General features: G+C 38.0%; 1 non-coding gene across 1 annotated transcript; it reads right to left on the reverse strand.

Annotated features, from left to right (window-relative positions):
- Positions 1-9,816: 9,816 nt before the first annotated feature.
- On the reverse strand, positions 9,817-9,926 carry LOC120880722. The gene has a single exon (XR_005725121.1). It is a non-coding gene; the product is annotated as a U6 spliceosomal RNA (small nuclear RNA).
- Positions 9,927-11,567: the final 1,641 nt, after the last annotated feature.

Here is an 11,567-nt window from a genome sequence, read left to right on the forward strand (position 1 = left end):
GGCAAAATCACTGCAGATGGTGACTGCAGCCATGAAATTAAAAGACACTTGCTCCTTGGAAGAAAAGCTATAACCAACCTAGATAGCATATTAAAAAGCAGAGACATTACTTTGCCAAGAAAGGTCAGTCTAGTCAAAACTATGGTTTTCCCAGTAGTCACATGTGGATGTGAGAGTTGGACTATAAAGAAAGCTGAGTGCCGAAGAATTGATGCTTTTGAATTGTGGTGATGGAGAAGACTCTTGAGAGTCTTTGGACTGTGAGGAGATCCAGCCAATCCATCCTAAAAGATATCAGTCCTGAATATTCATTGGAGGGACTGATGCTGAAGCTAAAACTCCAGTACTTTGTCCACCTGATGGGAGGAACTGACTCATTGGAAAAGACCCTGATGCTGGGAAAGATTGTAGGTGGTAGGAGAAGGAGACGACGGAGGATGAGATGGCTGGATGGCATCACCGACTCGATGGACATAAGTTTGAGTAAACCCTGGGAGTTGGTGATGGACAGGGTGGCCTGGTGTACTGCAGTCCATGGGGTCGCAGTTGGCCACAATTGAGTGACTGAACTGAAGTGTACCATTTTTCTAGATTTCACATATAAGCGATATTAAACAATATTTGTTTTTCTCTTTCTGACTTACTTCACTCTGTATGACAGTCTCTAGGTCCATCCACATCACTACAACTGGCTCAATTTCTTTCCTTTTATAGCTGAATAATATTTCGTTGTATATATGTACCACATATTCTTTATCCATTTCTCCACTGATGGACATTTAGGCTGCCTCCTTTTCTTGGCTATTGTAAATGGTGCCATAGGAACATCAGGTACATGCATCTTTTTGAATGATTGTTTTTTCTGAATATATGCCTATGAGTGGATTCACTGGGTCATATGGTAGCTCTAGTTATAATTTCTTTTTAAGGCAGTTCCATACCATTCTCCATAGTGGCTGTACCAAGTTATAGTCCCACCAACAATGTAGGAGTGTTCCCTTTTCTCCTCACTCTCTCCAGCATTTATCATTTGTGGATTTTTTGATGATACCCATTCTAACCAGTGTGAAGTGATACCTCATTGTAGTTTTGCTTTGCATTTCTTTTATAATTAGTGATGTTGAGAACCTTTTCATGTGTTTGTTGGTCACCCATATGTCTTCTTTGTTGAAATGTCTGTTAAGGATTTCCATGAACTGCTTTGTTTGTTTGTTTTTTAATTGAGCTGCATGTTAATTTTTTATGTTTTGGAGATTAATTCCTTGTCAGTTGCTTCATTTGCAAATGTTTTATCCCATTCTTAGGGTTGTCTTTTCCTTTTGTTTATGGTTTCCTTTGCTGTGTACACGCTTTTACATTTAATTAGGTCCTATTTAGGGATTTCCCTGGTGGCTCAGATGGTAAAGCATCTGCCTACAATAAGGGAGACCTGGGTTCAATCCCTGGGTTGGGAAGATCTCCTGGAGAAGGAAATGGCAACCCACTCTTGCCTGGAAAATCCCATGGATGATGGAACCTGGTAGGCTACAGTCCATGGGGTCGCAAAGAGTCAGACACGACTGAGCGACTTTACTTTCACTTAGGTCCTATTTGTTTATTTTTATTTTCATTACTCTAAGCGGTGGATTGAAAAAGATCTTGCTATGATTTACATCACAGAGTGTTCTACCTATATTTCCGTCTAAGAGTTTTATAGTATCTGGCCTTACATTTAGGTCGTTAATCCACTTCGAGATTATTTTTTGTACGGTGTTAGGGAGTGTCCTAATTTTATTCTTTCACATGTCCAGTTTTCCCAGCACCACTTATTGAAAAGACTGTCATTTCTCCATTGTATAGTCTTGCCTCTGTCAAAGCTTAGGTCACCATATGTACATGGATTTTTCTCTGGGTTTTCCATTCTGTTCCATTGATGTTTATATCTGTATTTGTGCCAGTGCCACGTTGGTTTGATTACTGTGGCTTTGTGGAAGAGTTTGAAGCCAGGGAACCTGCTTCTTCCAGCTCTGTTCTTTCTCAAGACTGCTTTGGTTATTTGAAGCCTTTTGCTTCCATATAAATTGCAAACATTTTTATTCTGATTCTTTGAAAAATGTCATTGGTATTTTGATAGGGATTGCATTGAATCTTTAGATTGCTTTGAATAGTATAGTCATTTTTACAGTATTGATTCTTCTCATCCAGGTATATGATATATATTTGCTTCTTTGATTTCTTTCATCAGAGTCTTATAGTTTTCTGACTATAGGCTTTTTGCCTGCTTAGGTAGGTTTATTCTTAGGTATTTTTTTGTTGTTGTTGCAATGGTAAATGAGATTGTTTCCTTAATCTCTCTTTCTGCTCTTTCACTGTTAGTGTATATGAATACAAGAGATTTCTCTCTATATATATATATATCCTGGAACTTTACCAAAACCATTGATGAGCTGTAGAAGTTTTCTGATAGCATCTTTAGGATTTTCTATGTATAGTACCACGTCATCTGCAAACAGTGAGTGTTTTACTTGTTTGTTTCCAACTTGAATTTTTTTTTTTTTACTTCTTTTCCTTCTCTGATAGATGTGGCTAGGAATTCCAAAATTATGTTGCATAAAATTGGCAAGAGTGGACATTTTTGTCTCATTCGTGGTCTTAGAGGAAATGCTTTCAGCTTTCCACCACTGAGTATGATGTTAGCTGTAGGTTTGTTGTATATGGCCTTTATTATGTTGAGGTAGGTGTCCTCATGGCTCAAATGGTAAAGAATCTGCCTGCAAGGCAGGAGACCCAGGTTCTATCCCTAGGTCATTCTTGCCTGAAGAATTCCATGGACAGAGGAGCCTAGTGGGCTACAGTACATGGGGTCACAAAGAGTCAGGCATGACTGAGTGACTAACACTTTCAGGTTTCCTGTAAGCCCACTTTCTGAACTTTTTTAAAAAATTTATCATAAATGACTGTTGACCTTTGTCAAAAGCTTTTTCTGTATCTATTGAGATGATCATATGATTTTTGTTCTTTAATTTGTTAATGCAGTGTATCACACTGATTGATTTGCCTATATTGAATAATTCTTGCATCCCTGGGATAAATTTTACTAGACCAGGGTATATGATTTTTTTTTAATGTGTTATTGGAGTCCGTTTGCTAGTATTTTTGTGAGGATTTTTACAGCTATGCCCACCAGTGATACTGGTCTGTAATGTTCTCTTGTTTTGTGTGATATCTTTGTCTAATTTTGGTATCTCATAATGGTGGCCTTGTAGAATGAGCTTGAGATTATTCTTTCCTCTGCAAATTTTTGGAAGAGTTTCAGTAGGCTAGGTGTTAACTCTTCTCTAAATGTTTGATAGAATTCAGCTATGAAGCCACCTGTCCCTGCCCTTTTTGTTGGAAGAATTTTAATCACAGTTTCAATTTCAGTACTTGTGATTAGTTTTTTCATGTTTTCTATTTCTTCCTGGTTTTGCCTTGGAAGGATGTATCTTTCTAAGACTTTGTCCATTTCTTCATCTTGCTGTTGTTCAGTTGCTCAGTCATGTCCAACTCTTTGGGACCCATGGACTGCAGCATGTCAAGCTTCTCTGTCCTTCACCATCTCCTAGAGCTTGCTCAGACTCATGTCCATTGAGCTGGTGATGCCATCCAACCATCTCATCCTCTGTCATCTTCTTCTCCTCCTACCTTCTATCCTGCATCAGCATCTTTTCCAGTGAACTGGCTCTTCATATCTGGTGGCCAGAGTATTGGAGTTCCAGCTTCAGCATCAGTCCTAATGAATATTCAGGTTTGATTTCCTTTAGGATTAACTGGTTTGATCTCCTTGCAGTCCAAGGGATTCTCAAGAGTCTTTTCCAACACCACAGTTCAAAAGCATCAATTCTTCAGTGCTCAGCCTTCTTCATGGTCCAACTCTCACATCCATACATGACTACTGGAAAAATCATAGCTTTGACTATACAGACTTTTGCCAGCAAGTGATGTCTCTGCTTTTAATATGCTGTCTAGGTTTGTCATAGCTTTTCTTTGAAGGAGCAAGCATCTTTTAATTTCATGGCTGCAGTCACCATCTGCAGTGATTTCAGAGCCCAAGAAAATAAAGTCTTCATTGTTTCCATTGTATTCCATCTATTTGCTATGAAGTGATGAGACCAGATGCCATGATCTTAGCTTTTTGAATACTGAGTTTTAAGTCAGCCTTTTCACTCTCCTCTTCCACTTTGATCAAGAGGCTTCTTAGTTCTTCTTCACTTTCTGCAATAAGGGTGGTGCCATCTGCATATCTGAGGTTATTGATATTTCTCCTGGCAATCTTGATTCCAGCTTGTGCTTCATCCAGCCTGCCATTTCACATGATGTACTCTGCATATAAGTAAAATAATCAGGGTGACAATACACAGCCTTAACGTACTACTTTCCCAATTTTGAACCCATCTGTTGTTCCATGTCTGCTTCTAACTGTTGTTCCTTGACCTGCACACAGGTTTCTCAGGAGGCAGATAAGGTGGTCTGGTATTTTCATCCCATTTATTTCTGCTCTGATCTTTATGATTTCTTTCCTGCTACTACTTTGTGTTTTATTTGTTCTTTTGTCTTTAGTTGCTTTAGGTGTAAGGATAGGTTGTTTGAGATTTTTATTGTTTCTTGAAGTAGTGTTGTATTGCTATAAAATTTACTCTTAGAGCTGCTTCTCCTTATCCAATAGGTTTTGAATTGCTGTATTTTTGTTGTCATTTTTCTCTAGGTATTTTTTATTTTCTCTTTGATTTCTTCACTGATCCATTGACTAATTAGGAACATATTGTTTATCCTCCAAGTGTTTGTGTTATAAATAGCTTTTATTGTGTTGAGACATATTCTCCCTATATGCAGTTTAAGAGATTTTACCATGAATGGATGTTTAACTTCTTCAATAGCTTTTTCTGCATTTATTGAAATGATTATGTGGTTTTTGTCTTCTTTTGTTGATGTGGTTTATCATATAGATTGATTTATGCATGTTCAACCATCCTTGTGAATTTGGGATGAATCCCATTTAATCCATGCTTTTTATGTGTTGTTGGATTCATTTTGCTAATATTTTAGTGAGAATTTTTGCATTTAATCAAAGATATTGGCTTGTAATTTTCTTTTTTCGGCAGGATCTTTGGTTTTGGTGTCAGAATGATGATGGCTTCATAGAATGTCTTTGAAAGTGTTGCCTTCTCTTCTATCTTTTGGAAGAGTTAGAGAATGATTAGTACAAGTTCTTTTCCATATGTCTCCAAGAATTCATCTGTAAAGTCATCTGGTCCTGGACTTTTGTTTATATAGAGTTTTTAAAATTACAGGTTTTGTTTCATTTCTAGTGATCAGTCTGTTCAAATTATCTACTTCTTGACTCAACTTGGATAGGCTGTACATTTCCATTGTCCATTTCTTCTAGGTAGTTGAATTTGTTAGCATATAACTATTCATAATATTCTATTTTTTTTGTTTGTTTTTATGCAGTATTGGTTGATATTTTTCACTTATTTTATTTATTTGGATTCTCTCTCTTTTCTCATTGGTGAGTCCAGTGACGGGATTATCAATTTTGTCTACTCATTCAAAGAACCAGTTCTTGATTTTATTGATTTTTTTCTATTTTTAAAAATCTATTTTACTTATCTCCACTCTGATCTTTATTATTTACATCCTTTTGCTAACTTTAGGTTTTAACTATTTTTCTAGTATTTTCAGGTGTTTGTTTTGGTTGTTTATTTGAAACTGTTCTTGTTTTGGAAGAAAGCTTGTATTGCTATGAACTTCCCTCTAATAACTGCTTTGTTGTATCCCATAGGTTTTGTATGGTTGTGTTTTCATTGTCATTTATCTTAGGGAATTTTTTAATCTCCTTATTGATTTTCTTTGCTGTCCCATTAGTTTTTTAGTTGCATTATTAAAATGAAATAACAGCCTCCATGTAATCGCTTCCCCACCCCTATTTCTTTTTTTGTGGTTGATTTTAAGTTTCATGCCATTGTGCTAATAATTTCTATACTCTTGAATTTTTTGAACATTGAAATTATATTGATTACATTCTTTGAACCCAAAGAGAGAGAAGCTCCATACAGTCAGCAAAAACAAGACCTGGAATTGACTGTGGCTCATATCTTATTGCAAGATAAGATTGCATTTACTGCACTACCTCCGTATTGTAAAATTCAGACTAAAATTAAAGAAAGTAAGGAAAACCACTAGGACATTCAGGTATGACCTAAATCAAATCCCTTATGATGATATGGTGGAAGTGAAAAATAGATTCAAGTTTTTAGATCTGATAGACAGAGTGCCTGAAGATCTATGGACAGAGGTTTGTAACATTGTACAGGAGATAGTGACAAAAACATCACAAAGAAAAAGAAATGTAAGAAGGCAAAATGATTGAGGAGGCCTTATAAATAGCTGAGAAGAGAAGTGAAAAGCAAAGGAGAAATGGAAAGATATGCCCAACTGAATGCAGAGTTCCAGAGAAAAGCAAGGAGAGATAATAAAGACTTCCTAAGTGAACAATGCAAAGAAATAGAGGAAAACAATAGAATGGAAAAGACTAGGTATCTTTTCAAGAAAATTGGAAATACCAACGGAACATTTCATGCAAAATGGGCACAATAAAAGACAGAAAAGGCAAAAACCTAACAGAAGCAGAAGAGATTAAGAATACATGGCAAGAATATACAGAAGAACTGTATAAAAAAGATCTTAATGATGCAGTTAACCACAGTGGTGTGGTCTCTTACCTAGAGCCAGACCTCCTGGAGTGTGAAGTCAAATGGGCCTTAAGAAGCATTACTATGAACAAAGCTAGTGGAGTTGCTGGAATTCCCCCTGAGCTATTTCAAAGCCTAAAAGATGCTGCTGTTAAAGTACTGCACTCAACATGCCAGCAAATTTGGAAAACTCAGCAGTGGCCACAAGGGCAGGAAAATGTCAGTTTTCATTCCAATCCCAAAGAAGGGCAAAAAGAATGTTCAAACTACTATACAATTGCTCTCATTTCACATGCCAGCAAGGTCATTTTCAAAATTCTTCAAACTTAGCTTCAACAGTATGTGAACATTTAGAAAAGGCAGAGGAACCAGAGATCAAATTGCCAACATTCACTGGATCATAGAGAAAGCAAGGGAATTCCAAAACAACCTCTACTACACTGACTACTGCTACTTCATTGCCTAAACTAAAGGCTACACCAAAGGCTTTCCACACTATGGAAACTGTGAAATTCTTAAAGAGATGAGAATACCAGACCACCCTACCTGCCTCCTGAAAAACCTGTATGCAGGTCAAGAAGCAGCAGTTAGAATCAGACATGGAAAAATGGACTGGCTCAAAATTGGGAAAGGAATACATCAAGGTTGCATATTGTCACCCTGTTAAATTCTGTGCAGAACACATCATGTGAAATGCTGGGCTGGATGGATCACAAGCTGGAATCAAGATTGCTGGGAGAAATATCAGCAACCTCAGAAATGCAGATGATACCACCCTAACAGCAGCAAGTGAAGAGGAACTTCTTGAGGAACTTCTTGAGCTTCTTGATGAAGGTGAAAGAGGAGAGTGGAAAAGCTGGCTCAAAACTCAACAATCAAAGAACAAAGATCATGGCATCTGGTCCCATCACTTCACAGCAAATAGAAGAGGAAAAAGTGAAAACATAAAGAAGACTGAGTGATGAAGAATTGATGCTTTCAAACTGTGATGCTGGAGAAGACTCTTGATAGTCCCTTGGACATCAAGGAGGCCAAATCAGTCAATCCTAAAGGAAATCAACCCTGAATATTCATTGGAAGGACGGATGCTGAAACTGAAGCCCCAATACTTTGGGCACATGATGAGACAAGCCAACTCATTGGAAAAGAACATGATACTGGGAAAGATTGTGGGCAGGAGGAGAAGGGGTCAACATAGAATGAGATGGTTGGATGGCATCACCAAATCAATGGACACGTGTTTGAGCAGTCTCAGGGAGATAGTGATGGACAAGGAAGCCTAGCACGTTGCAGTCCATAGGGTTCCCAGGAGTTGGACAGGATTTAGCAACTGAACAACAAAATTTTTGAGATTTGTTTTGTGCCCTAGTATGTGGTTAATACTAGTAAACATTCCACGTACACTTGAAAAGTATGTGTGTTCTGTTATTTTAATGTAAAGTGCTGCCAATATCAACTGTCTAACTGTTTTATAGTATCATTGATGATCTCTGTTGCCTTATTTCTTTTCTGCCTCAAAAATCTGTCCATTGATGTGAGTTGTATGTTAAAGTCTCCTACTATAATTGTATTCTTGTCAGTTCTCCCTTTTTGTCTGTTAGTATTTGTTTCATGTATTTGGGTGCTCCTATATTAGTTGCATATATGTTGACAACTCCGTACTGGCCACAGGGCAGGGAAATGTCAGTTTTCATTCTTGCTGGCAAGTGTAAAATCCTTCTTTTGTATTGATCTTTTATCGTTATACAGTATCTTTCTTTATGCCTTTTTAAAATTAATTACTCAGCAACCTTGGGTCTTAGTTACACCTTGTGCAATCTTCATTATGTCATGTAGGAGTCATTTATTTTCACACTTAGAGTGTCTAGCTGTGGCATGCAGGCTCAGTAGTTGTGTCACATGGACTCCAGATTGCGTGGGCTTCAGTAGTTGTGGCATACAGGCCCAGTAGTTTGACCCACAGCCTTAGTTTCTGTGCGACATGTGGGATCTGATATCCCACTTTGGTTTTATTTATTTTTAACTGAAGGATAATTGGTTTAGAATATTGGGTTGGTTTCCACCTGACCTGCCTCTTGAGAAACCTATATGCAGGTCAGGAAGCAACATTTAGAACTGGACATGGAACAACAGACTTGCTCCAAATACGAAAAGGAGTACATCAAGGCTGTATATCGTCACCTTGCTTATTTTACTTATATGCAGAGTACATCATGAGAAACGCTGGGCTGGAAGAAGCATAAGCTGGAATCAAGATTGCTGGGAGAAATATCAAAAACCTCAGATATGTAGATGACACCACCCTTATGGCAGAAAGTGAAGAGGAACTAAAAAGTCTCTTGATGAAAGTGAAAGATGAAACTGAAAAAGTTGGCTTAAAACTCAACATTCAGAAAACGAAGATCATGGCATCTGGTCCCATCACTTCATGGCAAATAGATGGGGAAACAGTGGCTGACTTTATTTTGGGGGGCTCCAAAATCACTCCAGATGGTGATTGCAGCCATGAAATTAAAAGACGCTTACTCCTTGGAAGGAAAGTTATGACCAACCTGGATAGTATATTGAAAAACAGAGGCATTACTTTGTCAACAAAGGTCCATCTAGTCAAGGCTATGGTTTTTCCAGTGGTCATGTATGGACATAAGAATTGGACTGTGAAGAAAGCTGAGTGCCGAAAAATTGATGTTTTTGAACTGTGGAGTTGGAGAAGACTCTTGAGAGTCCCTTGGACTGCAAAGAGATCCAACCAGTCCATTCTAAAGGAGGTCAGTCCTGAGTGTGCTTTGGAAGGACTGATGCTGAAGCTGAAACTCCAATACTTTGGCCACCTCATGCGAAGAGTTGACTCATTGGAAAAGACTCATGCTGGGAGGGATTGGGGGCAGGAGGATAAGGGGACGACAGAGGATGAGATGGCTGGATGGCATCACTGACTCGATGGACAAGAATTTGGGTGAACTCCGGGAGTTGGTGATGAACAGGGAGGCCTGGCGTGCTGCAATTCACGGAGTCTCAAAGAGTTGGACACGACTGAACTGAACTGAACTTCTGCCATACATCAACATGAATCAGCCATAGGTATAGGTATAGGTCCTCTTGAACCAAAACCATGGAGCTCTTCACAAATTCATAATTCATTGTCATCTTGTGCAGAGGCCATGCTAATTTTCTATTTCATTCCAATTTTAGTATATGTGCTGCTGAAGCAAGCACCCATTTTGTTTTTAAGTTTATTTTGTCTGAATATTGTGACCACCGCTTTTTTGTCATTTCCATTTGCATGAAATATCTTTTCCCATCCCCTCTCTTTCAATCTGTGTGTTTCCTTTGCCCTAAAGTAGGTCTCTTAGAGGCAACATATTGTAGACCCTTGTTTTTCTTTCCAGTCAGCCACTCTATGTCTTTTGATTGGAGCAGTCTATTGACATGTAAGTTAAATATCGATAAATATGTATTTATTGCCATTTTAAACCTTGTTTTCCAGTTGATTCTATATTTCTCCACTGTTTCATTCTTTTGCTTTACTTTTTATGGGTTGATGATGGTTTTATTGTATGCTTGTATTCTCATCTTGTGTGTGTGTGTGTGTGTGTGTGAATCTATTTTATGTTTTTGATTTCTGGTTGCCCTGTTTTTCAAGTATATTAACCCTTTCCTTGGAGAAGGCAATGGCAACCCACTCCAGTACTCTTGCCTGGAAAATCCCATGGGAGGTGCCTGGTAGGCTGCAGTCCATGTTGTTGCTTAGAGTCGGACACGACTGATCAGCTTCACTTTCAATTTTCACTTTCATGCATTGGAGAAGGAAATGGCAACCCACTCCAGTGTTCTTGTCTGGAGAATCCCAGGGATGGAGGAGTCTGGTGGGCTGCGGTCTATGGGGTTGCACAGAGTTGGACACGACTGATGCAACTTAGCAGCAGCAGCAGCAACCCCTTCCTATATCTGCTTGGTTTAGACTGATAGTTATGTAAGTTCAAAGACACCCCCCAAAATAAAAAAATTACATTTTCTTACTCTCTTCCCCCACATTTTATGGTTTTGATGCCCTCTTTTACATCTTCATGTTTATCCTTTTATTGTTCCATGTGTTTATCATTGTTTTCATAAATAGTTTTTTTTCTTTTTTGATTTATATAATGGCTGAGTGATTTATTTTCTAATTGTGAGTTCTTTTTTTCCTATGTCTTATTACTTCTTTTCTATTTAGGGCAGTCAATGAAGTCACTCAGTCATGTCTGACTCATTGCGACCCCATGGACTGTAGCCTACCAGGCTCCTCCATCCATGGGATTTTCCAGGCAAGAATACTGAATTGCGTTGCCATTTCCTTCTCCAGTTTAGGGAAGACCTTTCAATATTTCTTATAGGATAGGTTTCATATTGCTGTATTCTTTTTGTTTTTGCTTGTCTGATAAATCCTTTATCTCACCTTATATGCTAAATGATAATCATGCTGGGTAGAATGTTCTATGTTGCAGATTACTCCCTTTCAAGACTTTGAATATATTTTCCTCTCCCTTTTGCCCTGCAATGTTTCTGTAGAGAAATCAGCTATCACCTTATGGAGATTTCCTTTTAATTAACTCTTTATTTTCCTCTTTCTGCTTTTGAATTGTCTCTTTAACTTTTGTCATTTTATGTATAACATGTCTTGGTTTAGGTCTGTTTGTGTTCATCTTCTTTGGGAACATTTGTGCTTCCTATATCTGGATATCTTTAGGTTTGGGAAGTTTCCAGCCACAATTTCTTCAAATACATGTTCAATCCCCTTTTCTTTCTCTTCTTCTGGAATTACTATTATGTTTAGATTGGCATGCTTTATGTTACCCCATAGGCCTTGTATATGGCTTT

This window comes from Oryx dammah, unplaced genomic scaffold, assembly GCF_014754425.2.
Source record: "Oryx dammah isolate SB20612 unplaced genomic scaffold, SCBI_Odam_1.1 HiC_scaffold_21, whole genome shotgun sequence".
Taxonomy (NCBI): Eukaryota; Metazoa; Chordata; class Mammalia; order Artiodactyla; family Bovidae; genus Oryx; species Oryx dammah.